Raw genomic sequence first — 19,970 nt, forward strand, 5'->3', positions numbered from 1 at the left:
AGAGAGGTCATTGAATTTCATCGTCAACAATTTATGTGGTCAGAAACATGAAGTCGACATTCACGGAACATCTACAATACAATTGATTTTGTTTGTTAACTGTGAGAAGCTAACCTACCATATTTAGGATAAGTACGTTTAATTTCACCCTTACCATTCATCTGGTAGTTACTTTTTTAGGTTAAAGCGTTCACTAAAGTAACACGAAACCTGCAATGCTTCAGGTTTTGAGACAGAGAGACTAAAAATCTATTTCAGGTGTGAAAATTCCAGGACTTTGAGGTGATGGCTTTTAAAGACTGGTTGGGCTGCTCCTTAGAAACAGTAGTTGAGGAACTACTGGATGTCAGAGGTTGTTTGCAGTTCCAGAACAAACAAGCATTCAGTTGGCAGGAGTCTGATGGGAGGCCAGGCATCAGGCTTGGTGAAGGAGAGAAACGGGCTATCCATGGTGCCTGGCTCTGTGGCTCCTGGGTGACAGGAAAAGTTCCTTAGGGTCTTGGATATTTAGAAAATGTGCTCAAGTATTAGAAAATTATAACTCTGCACTCAGGGAAGTAGATACAGCAACACATTTTTAAAAGAGTTCTCTGGAAAATGGAGACTATTCATAATTTAGTTTACACAATCATTTTTATAACCATCAACTATTTCTATTTCCTTGTGCGTTTGTAAAAACACATCATTCCGGGACACTAAATAACTCCACACGACCGTATCTTCACACTTCTTCCTTTGGCCTGTGAGGCCTTATGTGGTGGCCTGGCCCTTGCTTCTCTTTCCATTCCTCTCTTCAACTAGAGTGAAACCACAGCGGTTTCTTTGCTATTTCTGGAACAAGCCAAGCACATTTGTGCCTCAGATTTATTTCTTTAGAGCAGTTTTAGGTTCATAGCAAAATTGAGCAGAAGGCACAAGAGATTTTCCATATAGCCCCTCCTCACTGTCAACATCTCCAATCAGAGAGGTGCATTGGTTTCCATCGATAAACCCACACTACCACACCTTTATCCCTCAAAGCGCATAGTTTACGTTAGGATTCACTCTCGGTGTATATTTTATGGGCTTGGACAAATGTATAATGACATGTATCTACATCTATGATTGTAGTAGCGTACAGAGTAGTTTCACTGCCCTAAAAATCCTCTGTGCTCTGCCTGTTCATCTCTGCTTCCCTCCTAACCCCTGGCAAACACTGATCCTTTTAATGTCTCCATAGTTTTGCCTTTTCCAGGGTGTTATATAGTTGGAATCATACAGTATGCAGCCTTTGTAGACAGGCTTCTTTCACTTGGTAATATGCATTTAAGCCTCCTCCATGTATTTTCATAGCTTGATAGCTCATTTATTCTTAGCCCTAATAATATTCCATTGTCTGTATGTATCACAGTTTATTTATTATTTGTCTAACTGAACAATATCTTGGTTGTTCCTAGAATGGGGCAATTATGAATAAGCTGTTATAAACACTCCAGTGCAGGTTTTTGTGTGAATATAAGTTTTAAACTCCTTTGGGTAAATGTCAAGGAATTCAATTACTGGATTGCATGGTAAGAGTATGTTTAGTTTTGTAAGAAACTGCCAACTTCCCAAGTGACTGTACCATTTTGCATTACCACCAGCAATGGATCAGAATGCCTTGTCAGCATTTGGTATTGTCAGTGTTCTGGATTTTGGCTATTCTGATAAGCGGGTAGTGGCACCTCATTTTAATTTGCATTTCCCTGATGACATATGATGTAGGACATCTTATTTGCCATCCGTATATCTTTTTTATGATTAATTTTTTTTAATTTTAGAGAGAGAGAGTGTGTGTGTGAATGGGGGAGGGGAGCAGGGGGAAAAAGAGAGAGAGAGAGAGAGAGAGGGAGAGAGAGAGAGAGGGAGAATCTTAAACAGGTTCCACGTTCAGCACGGAACCAGATGCGGGGCTTGATCTCCCTACCATGAGATCACGACCTGAGCTGAAATCAAGAGTCAGTCACTAAACTGACTGAGCCACCCAGGTGTCCCTGTATGTCTTCCTCAGTGAGGTAGTCTGTTAAGATTTTTGGCCCATTTTTAAATTGAGTTGTTTGCTTCCTTATTATTGACTTTTAAGAATATTTTGTACATTTTGGAAAAAAAAGAAATTGTGTACATTTTGGAAAATAATCCTTTATCAGATGTCTTTTGTAAATATTGCTGTCAGTCTGTGACTTGTCTTCTCATTCTCTTGATGTTGTCTTTTACAAAGCAGAAGTTTTTAATTTTAATGTAGTCCAGCTTATCAATTATTTATTTCATGGATAGTGCTTTGGAATTATAACTAAAAAGTCATTGCCATACCCAACATCATTTAGGTTTTCTTGTTATCTTCTAGGAGTTTTATAGTTTTGCATTTCATATTGAAGTCTCTGATCCATTTTGAGTTAATTTTTGTGGAAGGTATAAGGTCTGTGTCTAGACTGATTGATTGATTTTTGCATGCAGATGCCCAGCTGCTCCAGCACCATTTGTCAAAAAGACTATCTGTGCCTCTTTGTGTTGCCTTTCCTCCTTTGTCAAAGATCAGTTGACTATATTTGTGTGAATCTATTTCTGGGCTCTATATTCTGTCCCATTGATCCCTCTATTTTTCCACCGGTACCACACTGTCTTGATTACTTCAGCGTTAGAGTTAAGACTTACAGGTGCCTGGGTGGCTCAGTCGGTTAAGCGTCCGACTCTTGGTTTTGGCTCAGATCATGATCTTACATTTTGGAAGTTCAAGCCCCATATCAGGCTCCGAGCTGACAGTGTGGAGCCTGCTTGGGATTCTCTCTCTCCCTCTCTTTCTGTCCCTCCCCTGCTCACTCTCTCTGTCTGTCTCAGAATGAATAAATTTTTAAAAAATTATAGAGTAAGACTTAAAATTGAGTAGTGTCAGCCCTCTTTGTTCTTCTACTTCAGTATTGTCTTGGCCATTCTGGGTCTCTTGCCTCTCCAGGTAAGCTTTATAATCAGTTTGTTGATAGCTACAAAATAATGCTGGGATTTTGATTGGGATCACATTGAATCTACAGATCAAGTTGGAAGGAGATGACATCTTGAATCTTCCTATCCAAGAACATGGAATATCTCTCCTTTTACTTAGTGCTTTGATTTCTTTCGTCAGAGTTTTGGTTTCTCCTCATATAGATCTTTTACATATTTTGTCAGATTTATACCGAAGTGTTTCATTTTCAGAGGGTGCTAAGGTGAGTGGTATTGTGCTTTTAATTCCACTTGTTCATTGCTAGTATGTGTAGGAAAACAATTGGTTTCTGTATATTAACTGTGCATCCTGCAACCTTGCTGTAATCACTTTTGAGCTCTAGGGGTGGGAGGAGGGTTTAGTTGATTCTCTTGGGGATTTCTACATAGCCAATCATGTCATCTGCACACAAAGAGAGTTTTATTTCTTCCCAATGTGTATGCCTTTTATTTCTTGGTTTTCTTTATTGCATTAGCTAGGACTTCCAATATAATGTCGAAAAGCATTGATTCCATTTTCTCTGCTTTCTTACATATCAGTTAAACTTCTTTTTTAGTAGTTGGCCTAGAGTTTGCAATACGCATTACAAGTAATCCAAGTCTGCTTTCAGTTAACACTATAGTGCTTCACAGGTAGTGTGAGTACCCTCTAATAACAAAATAATACAAATTCTTCTGGCCCCTTGTAGCATTGATATCATTTATTTTATGTATAAAATATGTATAAGCACACATAAGTGTGTGTGTGTATACATATTTATTTATATCATTTATTTTATGTATGTATAAGCACACATAAGTGTGTGTGTATATGTATATATACATATATACATATACACACACACACACATATATACACACTCATAAACATACATAGTTGAATAAAGCACTGCTGTTACTATTTTGAGCAGTTATTTGTTAGATCAATTAAGAAAAATAGGAGATTTTATTTTACCTTTACTTATTCCTTCTCCAGTGTTCTCCCTTTCTTTAAGTAGATCTGAGTTTCTAATCTATTAACCATTTTCCCTCTCCCTGAAGAACTTCTAACATTTCTTGCAAAGCAAACCTACTGGCAACAAATTCTTTCCATTTTTATTTGTCTAAGAAAGTCTTAATTTCTCATGGCACAGAATTCTAAATTGGCAGCTCTTTTTCTCAACACTTTACATATTTGACTCCACTCTCCTCTTGCTTGCATCGTTTCTGAGGAGAAGTGAGATATAGTTCTGATTTTTGCTCCTCTATAGGTAAGATATTTTTTCCTTTGATTTCTTTTACGATTTTTTTTCTTACTCTTTCATTTTCTGTAGTTTAAAATTATGTGCCTAGGCGTAGGTTTTTTTTTTTTTTTTTTTTTTTTTTTTTTTTTTTTGGTATTTGTCTTCTCTGGTGTTCTTTGAATTTCCTGGATCTATAGTTTGGTATCTGACATTAATTTGAAGAAATTCTCACTTGTTGTTTTAAATAATTCTTCTGTTTTCTTCTTTCTACTCTCCTGTTATTCCTATTACATGTATGTTACATTTTTTGTAGTTGTCCCAAAGTTCTTGGATATTCTATGCTGGTTATCTTTTTTTAGCCTTTTTTTTTTTTCTGTATACTTTTCAGTTTTGGAGGTTTCTATTGATATATCCTCAAGCTCAGAGATTCTTTCCTCAGTCATGTCCATCTACTACAAGCCCATCGAAACATGCTTCATTTCTGTTACAGTGATCTCTAGCATTTCTTTTTGGGTCTTTCTTAGAATTTCCACCTCTCTGTTTACATTGCATTTATTCTTGCATGTTGTCTACTTTATTCATTAGAGCCCTTAGCATATTAATCACAGTTGCTTTAAATTCCTGATCTGGTAATTCCAACATCCCTGACATACATGAATCTGGTTGTGATACTTGCTCTCTCTTCCACCTGTGTCTTTGGGGTTTGTTTGTTTGTTTTGTTTGTTGTTGTTGTTTGTTTGACTTTATTTTTTGGCCTTTTAGTATGCCTTGTAATATTTTCCTCATAGCCAGGCATATTTTGCTAGGTAAGAGGAACTTTTGTAAATAGGCCTTTTATTATGTGTGGTAAGGTACAGTGGGGAAGGGAAGCATTTTATGGTGATTGTTGGGCCTTTAGTGAGCCTCTGCCTCTGGACTGTGAACTTCACGTGTACTTCTTAGGGCTTTTTTTTTTTTCCTCTTCCGTTAAGTGGGACACGGTGGTTAGAGTGTGCTGGAGTTGGAGATTTCCTTTCCTCTAGATCAATTAGGCCCTAATAAAATCCCAGCAGGTTAGGCTCAGGTTAAATAGTTTCTCCTGAGGTTGCACCTTGTTAGAAGAACACAATGCTCTAGCATGTTTAAAAATGGTGTCTTTACCCCTTCCCCTGCCAGAAGCAGTAGAGGATTTTTCTCCAGTATTCACTGTGAGGATCTGGTAGAGATCCAGGAGGTAAAACTCACAAAAATGTGGGGACTGTCTAATGGCTGGGTCTCCCCGGAGTTTTTAACTCTGAGTTGTCCGCACGGGTCCTCCAGCAATTCATCAATTACAGTTCAGATGTTCCCACCCCAACACTGTTTCCTACAGAGGCTTCTGCTCTGCCAAGGTGTGATTCTCTATATTCATCTGTTGGTCTCTCCAATATGGATGTAGTGGTTTGTGCTGTAACTTCACTTCTCTTATGAATCTAAGAATATTTGCTTTTTTTCAGTTTGTTCGTCTTTTTACTTCTCCTGAGAATGGAGTAACAACTTCTAAGCTTCTTACATGTCAGACCAGACACCAGAATTTGCCTCAGGTTTTGTCCTTGATGTTTTTTGTTTGTTTGCTTGCTTTTTCTGTCTGGAATCCTCTTCCCCCTGAGATCCACCACGCTGCATTTTCACTTTATTCAGAATCATTGTAGCTCCTCTATCCCTCCTTTCTTCTTCTGCCTTGGAGAACCCAGAAGTAAGGTGGAGACGGCCTAGGTCCCTGAGTGACCGACACCAATCAGACTTTCTGAGAAGAGAAACCTTTGTTGGTTCAGCCACTGAGATTGCATGATTTGTTTATTGGTGCAGCTGGCTTTAATTATCCTAACTAATACTTGCTCTCTCCCTTCCACCCCCCAGCCATCATTCTGTGTTTCTTTTCTGTGTAGCACTTACTACCTACCGTAAACACATCTATATAGTAATTGTCTCCCTTGTTGGGATGCAAACCTTTTCAGAGCAGGAAGTTTGTCCCAGGCACTGACGATATGGCAATGAATAAAACAAACATGGTAGGCAATTAACAAATACTTCTTCAGTGACTTTCCTCCCTGGAGGTCAGCTCTTCTCAGTAACTCTTCATGTATCTGGGTCTGTTTGCCTCTGCCCCTCTGTGTCCAGCTGTAAGGAAATGCTTCTAAAGCAATTAAATGACACTTCTCATTACGTTAGCAATCTTAAAGCTAGCTCAACAATCCAGAACAATACTCCAGATTTTCTGAGATTTCTGGGAATTTCACCATTGGTTGATTTGTATTTGCATTTGGCTATTTGTATAGTATTACAAATTACACTGTATTTATATTTACTTGGAACTTTTTGTATAATATACCAAACATTATACAAATATATACATAGGATTTCATAAGAACATTCACCTCTTAAAATCTTATTTCCTGCTGTATTTTCACTGCAACTCTTCCATGAACAGAGCAGGTATTATCATCTCTAGTGTCACAGGGCAGGAAATCCAACTGCAGAGGGAGCTCAGCTGAGATCACGTGGCTGGGAAGCAGGCCAGTGACTACTTAGCTGTCCTGAGAACTTTCATTGTCTGAGTCATAGGTCTGCCCCCTGCTGGCTCTGTAAAACTGTTATTATTAAAGAGTATTGGCTGCTTGCTAGAAGCTTTGTAGCTGAGAATTAATAGAAGGCCTGGATTCAAAGAAAGCGCCATGTCTGAAAGGAAGGCTACTTACTGTACTTCTGTGTCTACTTGGTTTCACAAGGATTAAAACTCTTTGAGGACAGGGATTTTGTCTTCTTTGTGCAGTACTGTATGCCCAGCATAGTAAATCAAATAAATGTTAGGGGCACCTGGGTGGCTCAGTTGGTTAAGGGTCTGACTCTTGATTTTCGCTCAGGTCACGATCTAATGGTCCATGAGATCGATCCCGGAGTTGGGTCCTGTGCTGGCAGCACAGAGCCTGGTTGGAATTCTCTCTCTCTCCCTTGCTCTCTACCCCTCCTCCACTCAGGCTCGTGCCCTCTCTCTCTCTCCCTCTCTCTCCCAAAGTAAACATTGAAAAATGTTTTAAATCCAATAAATATTTGTCAACTGAATGAATAAATGAATGAACAAATGAACCTTTCTCAACCTTAGTTTCTTAGTCTGAAAAATGGGAGTAAAAAAAAAAATCACTTCATGTGATCTTAACTGGATTTAATGAAATAAGTCCGTATTATGTTCATAAGTTCACACAATGCTCATGGTATAAAATTAATTTTAATATAATTTAAAGTATTGTCTAATGATTCAAATTAATTTTTTAAATGGTGTGATTCATTGTTGAGGTGACTTGGACATATTTTCACATTTGGATTTTATGATGTTCATTTCTGTAGTGATATGTATAGCTGAGACTGTACCCCAAGTCTCTAAAAATTTATCTACTACTATTAAAGAAATCCCTCATTTTTCAATACTGGACCTCTTTCACGGAGCTCATTCCTACTCCAAAATCAGACTAAGGACCTGATCCAATATTCATTACTTGACAGCCCCCTTTATAAATTGTCCTCTTTCCTCAAATATGTTTCCTAGATTAACTCAGCTAGTGGCTAATGAGCAGTTCTTGTAGATCTTTTCTGTCCCCCCTTTTGAATTGTGGCCTGTTTTTCTTCCCATCATCAATATATATGCAATGTCATAGTTTGTAAGTCTGCTTTTCTTAATGTTTTATACCAGGAGTCACAAATTGCCAAGCCACTGCCTGAATATGGCCCAGTGTTTAGTTTAAAATGTGAGAGACTTCTCACTCATTAAAAAATAGGGATTTCTGGCTCCTTTTGGAAAAAGAAGTCAGAAGATCTGGCTACACTGGGCCAGTACTTCTGCATAGCAGTTATAGCTGATCCCCTTTCGACACGGCTGTTATTGCTAATTCACCACAGTCCCCACTCTCTTTGCTGTCTCATACCCAGGACTGTCTCCCATCTCAGCCCCTATACACCTAGAAGAGTTTGTCCCTCACACATTTTCCAGGGTGAGAATGATCACCCCAGTGGCATCACCATGGATAATTCAGATCTCTGTCTGCCATAGCCCTCTTGTAAGCTCCATACTCATTTCCAAATATGTTCTGGACATTTCCTACAGAATATCTGCCAGTCTGTTCTTCCTTCTTTGCTAGCTTCCTTCCATCAAGCAAATAGGCACCAGGGTATAAAGAAGATACTGCTTTATCCCTCATGGAGCTGGTTGGTGAAATTGGCGCTCATGGAAACTACACGCTGTGTGCTATGGTTAGGGTGTATACAGGAAATTATGGAACTTAGCAGACCAGGGAGGTGGGGTAGTAGTCAGGGAAGGCTTTCTGAAGCAAATGGAAACTAATTTGATTAACTGAAGCTAAAGTGGGATGGGAGAAAGGTAGAGGATGACATTTTTTCCCAGGAGGGTTGACAGAAACCAGACACGTAAGAGCCCATTCTGCCTCATTCATTTACTGTACCAATATTTGAGTGCTATGTGTGAGCCACTCACTGTGTTAGTGGTAACCAAGACTGAAATGGTCGCATGGAACTTAGACTTGAGAGGAGTCAGAAACCAAGTAGATGGAGGGCCATTGGCTGAGATGAGACATCCATGAGAGCCAGGGAAGATGAGAGCAGTTTTGGATGTTGAGTTTGAAGTGCCTGTGCCCTGATGGAAATGTCCTAGGCAGTGGCACAAAAGTCTGGAACCCAGAGAAAGATTGAGGCAGACATGGAGTTAGAAGTTAGTCCATAGGTGGTAACTGAGGGGCTGTGAAATAGAAAATAGAGTGAAAGAGCGTAGACACGAGATAGGAACAGTGAACCGACAACAGATAGCCTCCCTCAGTCATTCCTTTTCCTCTGCAAGCCTGAGAAGGAAGGATCACATAGGTAAAAAGGAATGTAGGAAGGTGATGTATTAGAAAATAAGAGAAAAGCATTTCAAGGAAGAGAGGGAAAAAGTCATATCAGAAAAAAAAAAATGAAGACCATCCATTTGGATTTCACCAAAGAGATCATTCTTCAGACTCCCAGTGTCCCAGCCCTGCTGGCTGACCCCAGATGTGCTGCCTCTTGTGTTTTTCCCTCTGATATTGCTAGCGTGCAGAGATGCTCCCACAGAGGAAACTTCAGTTGTCCCTGACTGCTACCGTTCCTTCATCTTCCACCTGTACCCTGAATTTAGCCCCCCTTCATCCATTCTACTACCACCCAAGTTTCAGCTGCATTTCTTACTGTAATGGATTGTTGCAAACGTCCTCTGAAATGCTCTGGTATTACTATTCACTTTAGCCATACTAGCTTTCCCATCATTTCCTCAACAGGTTACATGTGCATCGAGATTTGGGCCTTTCACATAGGCTCTTTCCTCTGCCTGGAGTATCCACTTTTCTTCCTGTGTGGGCAAAACTAGTCATCCTTCAAACTCCTGTTCCTCTTCTCCCAAGAAGCTTCTCCTGGCAGAATAACTTATCCCTTCCCTTGAGTTCACAGAGCATTCTGTTCATACCTGTTTTGTGGCATCTGTACCAGTGTGTTACTTATTCATTACCAATCTGTCCATCTGCCCCATTTACATGAGTTTCAGGGTGAACACTCCAAGAGTTTGAGGTGGTGGTTTTCACAGACTGGCATTATCCTGGGTTCATAACTATTTCCCTGTGGCTGTCCTAATGGCAGGAATACAGGAGGTACTCAAATATTTCATGTTGGAAGTAATAAGATATGTAGTAGCTGTAGGAAATATAAACATGAACAGTAGCCAACTTTAGGAGAAGAATTGAAGGATGTGTTTCCAGATAAACATGGTAATTTTTAGTTCCTAGATGTGGCAGTGGAAAGAATCTGCTGGGTTTTTTTCCTTTAGTTAAAGAGAAAAAAAAAAAGTCATTTGTAAAGTTAAAATGTAGGAGATTAGGAAGAGGGGCGGGAAGGGAAGCATTCTGTTACTCCAGGGAAAGAAGCTAGTGCTCTGAGAGAACCCTTACTTCCCTTATTGCTGATAATGCTGGCTCTCTCTGCAGCAGCTGCGCCTGTCTTTCTCTGATTAATTCTAATGAGACCTTTATCTCATTAACATATCAGAACTCCATTCATTCACCTTGCCTGGAGGTCAGAGATTACAGCAGAATCTAAAATTCAAAGAAGTGGGGGCACCTGGGTGGCTCGGTCAGTTAAGCCTCCAACGTAGGCTCCGGTCATGATCTCAAGGTTCTCAAGCCCCGAGTTGGGCTCTGTGCCGAAAGCTCTCGGAGCCTGGAGCCTGTTTCTGATTCTGTGTTTCCCTCACTCTCTGCCCCTCCCCTTCCCTCTCTCTCAAAAATGAATAAAAATATTTTAAAAATAAGTCATTAAAAAATAAAATAAAATTCAAAGAAGTAAACCAACAAGCAAACCTAAAAGAATTACAAAAAAAAAACCTAAGTGAAATTTTACTAAATATTGATTTTCACAGTATAGTGACAACTCCTCAAAGACACCTATCAAAACATACTAGTGTCTAAGACAGGGAGTGACTTGGAAGAGAAATAATATGTACATAATAGAATATTTATCACAGTAAGAACTTAACAGCAATTTAGGAGAGTATTGCTAATTACAAATTAGATTTCTGTAAGGATAATCTAGCAATCTAATCTACATGGGCTGGGTAGAAATCAGACCTATTATTTAAACATGAGAGAGGGGTACCTGGGTGACTCAGTGGGTTAGGTGTCCAATTCTTTTTTCTTTATTTTAATTTTTTAATGTTTATTTATTTTTGAGAGAGAGAGAATATGGGAGAGGAGCAGAGAGAGAGGGTGGCACAGAATCTGAAGCAGGCTCCAGGCTCTGAGCTGTCAGCACAGAGCCCGACGCGGGGCTCGAACCCACAAACCATGAGACCATGACCCAAGCTGAAGTTGGATGCCCAACCGACTAAGCCACCCAGGCACCCCAGACGTCCAACTCTTAATTTCCTATCAGGTCGTGATCTAACTGTTAGGTTCGTGAGCTCAAGACCTGTGTGGGGCTCTGAGTGACAGCATGGAGCCTGCGTGGGATTCTCTCTCTCTCTCTCTCTCTCTCTCTCTCTCTCTCTGCCCTCTACCCCCACCCCACTTGCACACACTGTCTCAAAAATAAATAAACATTAAAAAAGTAAACATAAGAGATCGATGCTTTAATATGAGCTATAGATAACATTTTAAGTAAGAAGTCATCAATTCAAATGCCTGCATGGGACAGGCAAGTCATGTAAACAGGCCTAGTGGAGGGGTCCAGAGGGGTGGGGAGTCGGGGGCCTGTGGTGACCTGAGGAGAGTGCACCTCATCTAAAGAGGACCAAGACTCAGCCCCTGCCCCTTGGTGACATGCCAGAATACAGGCCCTATATTGCCATATGGCTTGATTTTTCTAAGAAGCAACTAATCTTCATTTGTATGTAAAAATGTCCTGATTTTTAAAATATTGTGTGAGTCAAATGACATGTGTCTGAAGGCAACATTTGCACTATTGGCTTCCAGTTTGCAACACTCATTTTGAAAGTCCAAGTTACTTCTTACCTGCCTTAATCCTTGCTGGAGAAAACAACTGAGCCCTGAGAAGTGATGCTGCGTTGCATGAACTGTATTTCTCCTGGAAATGCTTTAAGATCTTCAAGGAGGTCAGACCACAGCACAACAGACATCTGGAGGAGAAATGCCCATTTCCATTCAAGGTAGTATAATTGATTTTCCCCAGAGCAGGTTTGGACCAGCTCCTCCTTTGGAGAAAAACTCTGCTCCCTTAAAATGACAAATGTCATTTAAATGCCCCCTGTCATAATAAGAGAAGGCAGGCTGCTTAGCACTAAACATTTTCCCCATCCCATTCTATGCATATTGACCCAGCTGGGAGAACATGTTTATAAAAATCAGAGTTGGGGGGGGGTGTGTAGCAGAATGGATCAGATGCCTTTTCAGTGGCAGAGACAATACTGACATCAACAAATTTGCTTAAAGATCTACAGAGCCACTAAATGCCATTATGTCGAACCTGACTCAGAACTATACCTAGAGAAGAATTTTAAAAGGAAAAAGCATATATTAGATTCATTTAATCTAGGGTACTACACACGTACACTTACATCGAAGATACTCATTTTATAGCGGATAAATAAAAAAAATAAGATTCAGGTAAATAAAATATTTTAAGTGAACAAGGACAGTTTTCTTTTTAGGAAATCTTGTGAATGAATTCTATAGGAAAGAGTCCTTTTAATATATGAAGTAGGATATGTAGAGGGTCTTTATAAATTTATATTCACATATAAATTTATACAAATAAATTTATATTCATATATAAATTTATACAAATTCTATAAATTCATGTTTCTATATTAAATATCTGGAGATGAGTCTGGTGGCTAAATCAGGCATGCAGAAAAATTACCAACCTGAAATATTTTTTTAAACAGCATTGTTATCCTGGGAAGCACATAAGAGGCTTAAGCTTCATGCCTTGATGCAACGAGGCAGGACGGGTTGGGAGCCGGCAGAAGACATAACACCGTGTCATTTCTGTGTCTAGAAGGAAAGGATATTTGCACTGCCAGGTGGACTGTTAAAGCTGAACTCTCAGGAGCAAGAGACTAGCCCCAGTGAGCAAGTCAGGCTTTCCTGTACCCCAGCGGACTCTCAGGGGACCCAGCTTCAATGGTAAGCCAAACTCCTACTGGGAGGAAAGGGGGGGCACAGACCTGCCTAACTAAACTGAAGTTTTTCTTTTTAGAGGAATCCAAAGAATTCCTGTTTGTGCATTGCCTGTTTGTGCTGTTTATTGGAATCTGGGCTTCTATAAATTTTAAGCCAAGGGGATCAGCAAATTGAAGTGTGGTCTGGATCTGAAGTTTTTTAAGTGCAAGTACTTGGAGATGCTGCTTGCTGGGGGGAGCACTGAGAAGGGCAACTCAGGCACAGCATTTGTCCTTCATTCAACCCTCAACTGGTTCTAATGAGAACCTATGATAGAAAAGAATCTCCATCTCTGGCTCCGACTGGTCTATAAATACTTTTCTGGTCTTCATGGAGGGGCAAGGTATAGGGAGAGAAGAAAGTTGCAATAATACCAACCTTAGCAGTTAGTATGACTTGACTGAAAATTTTCAGGATATTTCTGTTGATTTTTTTCCCTGTGTTCAGAGAGTCTTAAGAACTGGCCACGCTTAGTTCACCAACAATTTAACAAATATTTCTTGATCACTTAAATGTGCCTGTACCAGAAATAAAAATATTAAGAAATCATAGAAGCCTGTGGGGATGGGGACAAGGAGAGTTGATGTGGAGAGAAATAGACACAAACAGATCATTTGATCATTTCAGTACAGTGTGTTAGTCAAATGCACATATGTGTAGATATATATGCAAGTGCATATGTTAATATAGACAAATATATATGTGTATACTTATATGTGGGTATGTGTGTGTGTGTGTGTACATATAAAATACCAGGTGCTAATTTTATGTAAGTCACTGTGTTAATTATATTACAAACATTATCATACTTAATATTCACTCAGAAGGGTTGTTTTGAGAATTGTCATTCCCAAATTATAAAGGAGGAGAATGATTTTCCCAAGGTCAAAAAGCTGGTAAGTGCAGGTCGGCCTGGTGCCAAGTCTCGGTTTCTGGCCACCACTCTGAGCTTCCTCTCATCTGAAGGAGACAGAAGAGTAGAGGTGATGGCTGAGGTTTTGTTTTTTCTTTTGTTTTTGGTGTATGTCTTTTGCATAGGTATCAAATTCACAGGATTCAAAACTGAACAACATAGAGTGTAAAGTAAGTCTTGCTCCCATACCGACTCTCCCATACTCTCTACTCCCAACCCTCTTCACTATCCCTATCCAAAAACAAAAACTTTTGTAGTACCTTGCTGTTATTCAAGAGTTCCCTTACACAAACATGTTTATCCCTCCTCCTTCATTACACAGATAGGCACACTATACACATTGCTCTGCCCCTTGTTTTTTAAATTTAATGATGTATCTTAGAACTACTTCCGCGTCGGAGTTTAGTATCCTCATTCTTTCTTACAGCACCATAACATCACATTATATGGATGTACTGTAATTTATTGAAATGTCCCATTCCCCATTTGATAGACGTTCCTGGGTACAATCTTGATCATGCTGCCTTATGGAACTGTCTTACTGCTGGTAGAAATTTTTCTGTTGTTTCTTTTGGGTTTTCCTGGATGACAGTATCCTTTCCAATATTATACTTCTGATTTCCTTTTCTTGTATCATGTCCTTGTCTATTACAAGACCTGAGTTTTTAAAGGAAAAGGGCTTAGTCAAAGAGAGGATTAGTATTTGAGGCAGAGAAAGCATCAGAAGCACAAAGATACAAAACACCATGGTGGGTGCTGAGAAATACAGGAAATCAGGAATGTTGTAGTGTAAAATAATACAAGGTGAGGTGTAGAAGGAGTGAAGGGGAACGCATGCTATAAGGAAACCGTGCTGTATGAGGATGGGAGGCGTTTGCAATGAGGGACATGAAAGGATCAGTCAATGTAAGACAGATCCATTGAAAGTGGCAAGCCTGAGGGAACTATTGAATGATTCCACGTGAAACATGATTAAGGTAAACAATGTCTGCAGGGAGAGAAAAGGATGAAGAGAATAATACTTAGTAGATAAAACTGGCAAGCCTTGGTGACACCGAGGCATGAAGATGGAGAATCTGGATGGATAGACAGTGTCTATAAGTGAGATAAAGAGAGCAGAGAGATAAGGAGAAATTTGACTTTCAAAATGGCAATCTTGAAGTGTAACTCACTAAACAAATGGGAGGTACTATGGTATCCCAACTTTACTACCTGAGTGGCCTGATGGGTGTGTTGGTCTCTTGACAAGTGGTAAACTTTGGACCTAAACACAGATTTGTTAATGCTAAAATCAGCAATCATTCCACTGTGTGTGCTGCTTTCTAAATAAGCAGAGCGTATGAAAGAACATAATTGAAAACAAGCACAACTGATTAAAATGAGGAGAAAAGCTTCAGGAGAGAATAGTAGAGTAAGTGAGCTAGATAGACAGACTGGGACCACATAGCAGAATCCAAACAGTTGGAGCTTTGATCCAGTCCGGCAACCCAAATTTAGAGAATACAACAGAAAATAATAGTTTTTTTTTAGATTATGCACATTTTAGGTAATCCATCTCCACCAGCTCTGTTGGAAAGGTAATCTACCATGAGCCCTGGACATCCCTGCACATACTTGCTTGGTATGTCAAGAAACCAAGGCCCTAAGGCCCTGGCCACACTTTATCTAGGCCATTTGTCAGGATGTGTTTGCAGAGAGCAACCTTGAGGCATGAGGTAATGTCTCCCTCTGGGACAAAGGGGAGGCTGTTTACTGCTGGCTATAAAACAATGGGTTACCCAAGCTCAGTGTCCTCTGCTGTAATGCAGTTCGCTGCATGTGCAGGTGGCCATCTGGGCCCTGCTGGATTGCCCCTGTGGGATTTGGTGGAGGTGGGGAACAAGAGGAACCAATGCAAATGTGCTGGTGGTGATGCTGTTTGCTGTGCCTTGAGTATTAAAGTCTTTTCTCTCTGAAGTATAAGTAGATGTCTTCTGCCAGCATTCATGAAACAGCAACAGGCTAATTTATTAGCTTAGAAATAAGATGAAGTCATATCCTAGATCCTGAACATCTCTGCCCCTGACACTGTTGAGTCACGGTATTCAGTTTGCCCTTATCAGCTTCTGGGAGCCCCGTTAGCAGCCAAGAGATAGATATATCAAGAAAAACAAGGCCAGGGAGCCCACTGGCCCAGGCCCTTTTGTGCCTGAGTGGGGCCCCCCTGAAGCCTTCTCCCTTCATCTTCATTGTTTCTTCATGATATGAGAGGACATCATAGCTTATGGCACTGTCATTATGAATGTTGTTTTTGTAAGCTGAGAGAGTGAGGCTAGACTGTTCAGGGCCTTTCTAAAAGCTCACCACTGAATTTCCACTCAACCATTTTTTTTTTAACATTTATTCATTTTTGAGAGACAGAGACAGAGCATGAGTGGGGGAGGGGCAGAGAGTGAGGGAGACACAGAATCTGAAGCAGGCTCCAGGCTCTGAGCTGTCAGCACAGAGCCCGATGTGGGACTCGAACCCATGGACTACAAGATCATGACCTGAGCTGAAGTCAGACACTTAACCAACTGAGCCACACAGGCGTCCCTTTTTTTAATGTTTGTTTATTTTTGACAGAGACAGAGACAGAGTGCAAGCAGAGGAGGGGCAGAAAGTGGGGGAGGGGGGGGAGACACAGAATCTGAAGCAGGCTCCAGACTCTGAGCTGTCAGCACAGAGCCCAACGCAGGGCTTGAACTCACACACCGAACCATGAGATCATGACTTGAGGCAAAGTCAGACACTTAACCGACTGAGCCACCCAGGTGCCCCTCCATTCAACCATTTCTATACTCCTGTCTCTCCAGTTTACTGACTGTGCTCCCCACCCTGACCTTTTGCCATGCCACCGGCATCAATCAGTAGCCCAGAATCACCATTACTGATAGGAGCAGAGAGAGATCTGAGAGAGGAAATACAGAATCAACTCAGGAATTCATAGCAATCCGTTAATTGCTCTCTCATTATTTTTATAACACTTTCTCCATGGTAAGTAATCCTTTGCTTTAGCCTGAGACCCAAAAGGCCTCTCACAGCCATAGGAGAAAGTGTAAATCAGAAATAAACCAGCTCATACAAGGCTTGGCTTATCATCATCTGGTGGTTCACAAAACCTCAAGGCTTGAACTTAAGTTACGCTGATCCCAGATAGCCAGCACCACTCAGAAGCAAACATTTCTGAGGATGATTCATAGAAGTCTCAGCTTCAAAATATTTCTATGAACTATTTTCAAGTACAACCCCAACATTCAATGATAGCCAGAAATATGAGGAGACAAGACCATGAATAAGAACCAAGGGAAGCACTAAACAACAGTAGACAAGGAATCTATGGGTTGGAATCATTAGACACAGCCTGTATGATGATGGTTTCCATATCCTCGCACAGATTTCCATGCTTGGCTGATGTAATCTGGAATGGCACATAAACTTTCCCCTAATCAGTCACTTGTTCTCTCCCCTCCAGTCATTCCCATCTTCTCCTAAAACTTCCCCCTTTCATTCTACCCTTTCCAGAAGCTTCTCTGTCTCTTTTCCCTCAGACATCTTCTCTTCTGCTTTCTAAGATACTCAGATTCCCCTGTATTGGTTAATTATGCAGGCTCTGGAGAAACCCTGTCTGAATTCAAATCCTGGCTCTATAGTTTCTCTAGGGTAAGTTGCTGAACCTTTAAGCCTCCTTTCCACATCTGTCATGTGCACCTACCTCAGAGGATTGTTATTAGGATTAAAGTAATTAATACAGGCAAAGTGTTTATAATGGTACATGGCATTGGACAGTGCTCAGTAACTACTAGCTATGAAACCCACAAACCACTAAGCTTTAGTGTTAGGGTTATATAGTCAGGGCACATAACCAGCTACTTCCAGAGGGAGCTTCTCTTCTGGATGTCATTTTATTCTTGGGCTTCTGTCATGTCAGTCTTCCCACCAACACTGGCCCCAGGCACCTACTGCCTCTCTAGAGCTATGGCACAAGTTTGGACGGAAATCCACCACCCACCCCACTCATCATGAATTTCCTTAACACCAGCGCCACATGAGGGGGTCCAAGTGTCTTTTTACTTTACCACAATACTGAAAGAAAACACAAGAGAAGGCAAATGAAACAAACCCTTCAGCTTGCGAGGTGCAGGTCCCTGTTCCTACCATAACTCTTAAGCCTCCAGCACCCCAGGTTGGGTGCCATTCTCCTGCCTGTCTCAGAGCAGAGCAACTCCCTCACAGCTTCTGAAGGCAGGGGATGGGAGGTTCTCATGGGCTTTTCTCCATCACCCTTCACTCTAGTTCTAGAGGCCTCTTAACATGCAGAAGAAACTATGTGCCTACCATGAGAACCACCATTGCACAACTTGACTGTTCTGTAACTGAGGCTGAAGAATGAGTCTAATTGGATTCTGGCAGGGGAAGACGGGTGACAGGACTCTGGTGACTGTCCAGAGGAACAGTGACTTCACCCAGGTGGGCGTTAGCTCCTCTGTATGAGGAGATCATCCCCACGTCAGACCAAACATTACAAGAGCACCATGCAGGTCCGGGACATGTTTGTCCTCATGTGCCCTCTTGCCAGGCTCCCTGCTTTGCTCTCTATCCTGGGGCCTGACCTCTGATGGCTGCATTTTCCTGGCTCCCCAGTCAGCTAATGTCCAACGGGGCTTGGCCACTGGATGTGGCGGAGGGAGACTGTTAAGTGGGAAGAAGAGAAAAACCAGAGTATCTCCCCATCTCTGTTCACCTGCTGCTCCCCCCTACAAGCCCACCATTACCAAGGTCTGTGGGTAAAACTGGCCTCTGACTTCTAGCAACACTGCCTCTTCCTCTTGACCCTCTAGACTTGGAATAGAAATGGCTTCCTAATCTCTGGGTTGCAGCCTTGGTGGTTCAGTGGTAGAATTCTCGCCTGCCTAATCTCTGGGTTGCCTCACTGGCCCCTGTTTGTCCTCCTCTCCTCCATCATCTGCATTAAATATTGCACGCATTAAATCACCTATTTCAAGTGGTCATCATGGTTTCTGCTTTCCTGGGGAGGACTGGACTGATCAAATACCTTCTCAATAATATAACCATGCCCTTCATATAGGAAAGAGTATACACATATGATAACATGGGCTAACATTAACCAGACATCCTTCTCTTTACCTGATGCAACAGTGTTGTAAGGGAAGAAGCCAAGCTTCATTTCCTCTCTTCATTGTTTTCAAGCTCACTGTTAAATTTCCTGGCTTTGTACCACCTCTTTGAACCAGCTGACCAGAACTTCTTTAATTGTGTTACCATTCACAGCACTATGTTGCCCACGTTCCCTCTTCCATCAATATTTCTTTTACGTACTTGTCATCTTTTTGTCAGGAAGCTTCACATCTCATGGTTTCAGCTCTTAGGTATATGTATAAAATCTCAGATTCATACCTCCAGCCTTGAATGTTTTCTAGGCAGGCCCTTGGAAAGAAAGGATGAGAACATGTGTTGCTGTGACCTGCCCATCCATGGCCCAGCCAAGGCATAAAGGATCAAGCTGTTTTTTCATTCTCCCATCTCCTCATATTCACACAGTGTCCATTCCCCCAAACTGAAACCCTTGAAATCTTTGGACTTCATACAATGAGCAATATAGAATTGTCCTCGAGCAGGAGCATGATAGGATTAATCTTTTCTTTTAGTCTCCACCTCCAAACCTCTGTGCCTGGCTTTTCAAAACCCCCATTTACCAGCCCCACCTACCTCTAAACTCAACTTACAGCCTCCAAAATCCCAACCTTCACTCTGATCAGGCTGGTCTCTTCTCTGAGCCCCTTCACAAGGAAGGACCACCACAACCCTGTCTCTTGGACTGAGAAATCACAAAGCAGAATGATGTGACAGCATGAAGTCCAGGATCAGACTGCCTGGTTTCAAACCCCTGTTCTAGCTCTTACAGACCTTGGACAAATTGCCCCTCTCTATGCTTTGGTATCCTCAGCTGGGAGAAATAATACTATCTCTATCATAGGGTTGTTGTAAGGAGTAAGCGTCCTAACACGTGTACTTAGAACATTCCTGACAGGTCACATGTGATTGGAAAACTAGGTGGCAAGGAACTTCTTTGCCACCTATTCTTTGCCA

The 19,970-nt window shown here is 41.1% G+C and overlaps 1 long non-coding RNA gene across 1 annotated transcript in view; it reads left to right on the plus strand.

The window, feature by feature from the left end:
* LOC106987826 (uncharacterized) overlaps window positions 1–19,970 on the plus strand; it is a 51,129-nt gene that overhangs the window by 1,363 nt on the left and 29,796 nt on the right. Inside the window, exons 2-3 of the long non-coding RNA XR_008289376.1 lie at window positions 11,720–11,913; window positions 12,652–12,892. This is a non-coding gene — a long non-coding RNA (uncharacterized LOC106987826). The remainder of the gene's footprint in view (window positions 1–11,719; window positions 11,914–12,651; window positions 12,893–19,970) is intronic.

Source organism: Acinonyx jubatus, chromosome A1 (genome assembly GCF_027475565.1).
Source record: "Acinonyx jubatus isolate Ajub_Pintada_27869175 chromosome A1, VMU_Ajub_asm_v1.0, whole genome shotgun sequence".
NCBI lineage: Eukaryota > Metazoa > Chordata > Mammalia > Carnivora > Felidae > Acinonyx > Acinonyx jubatus.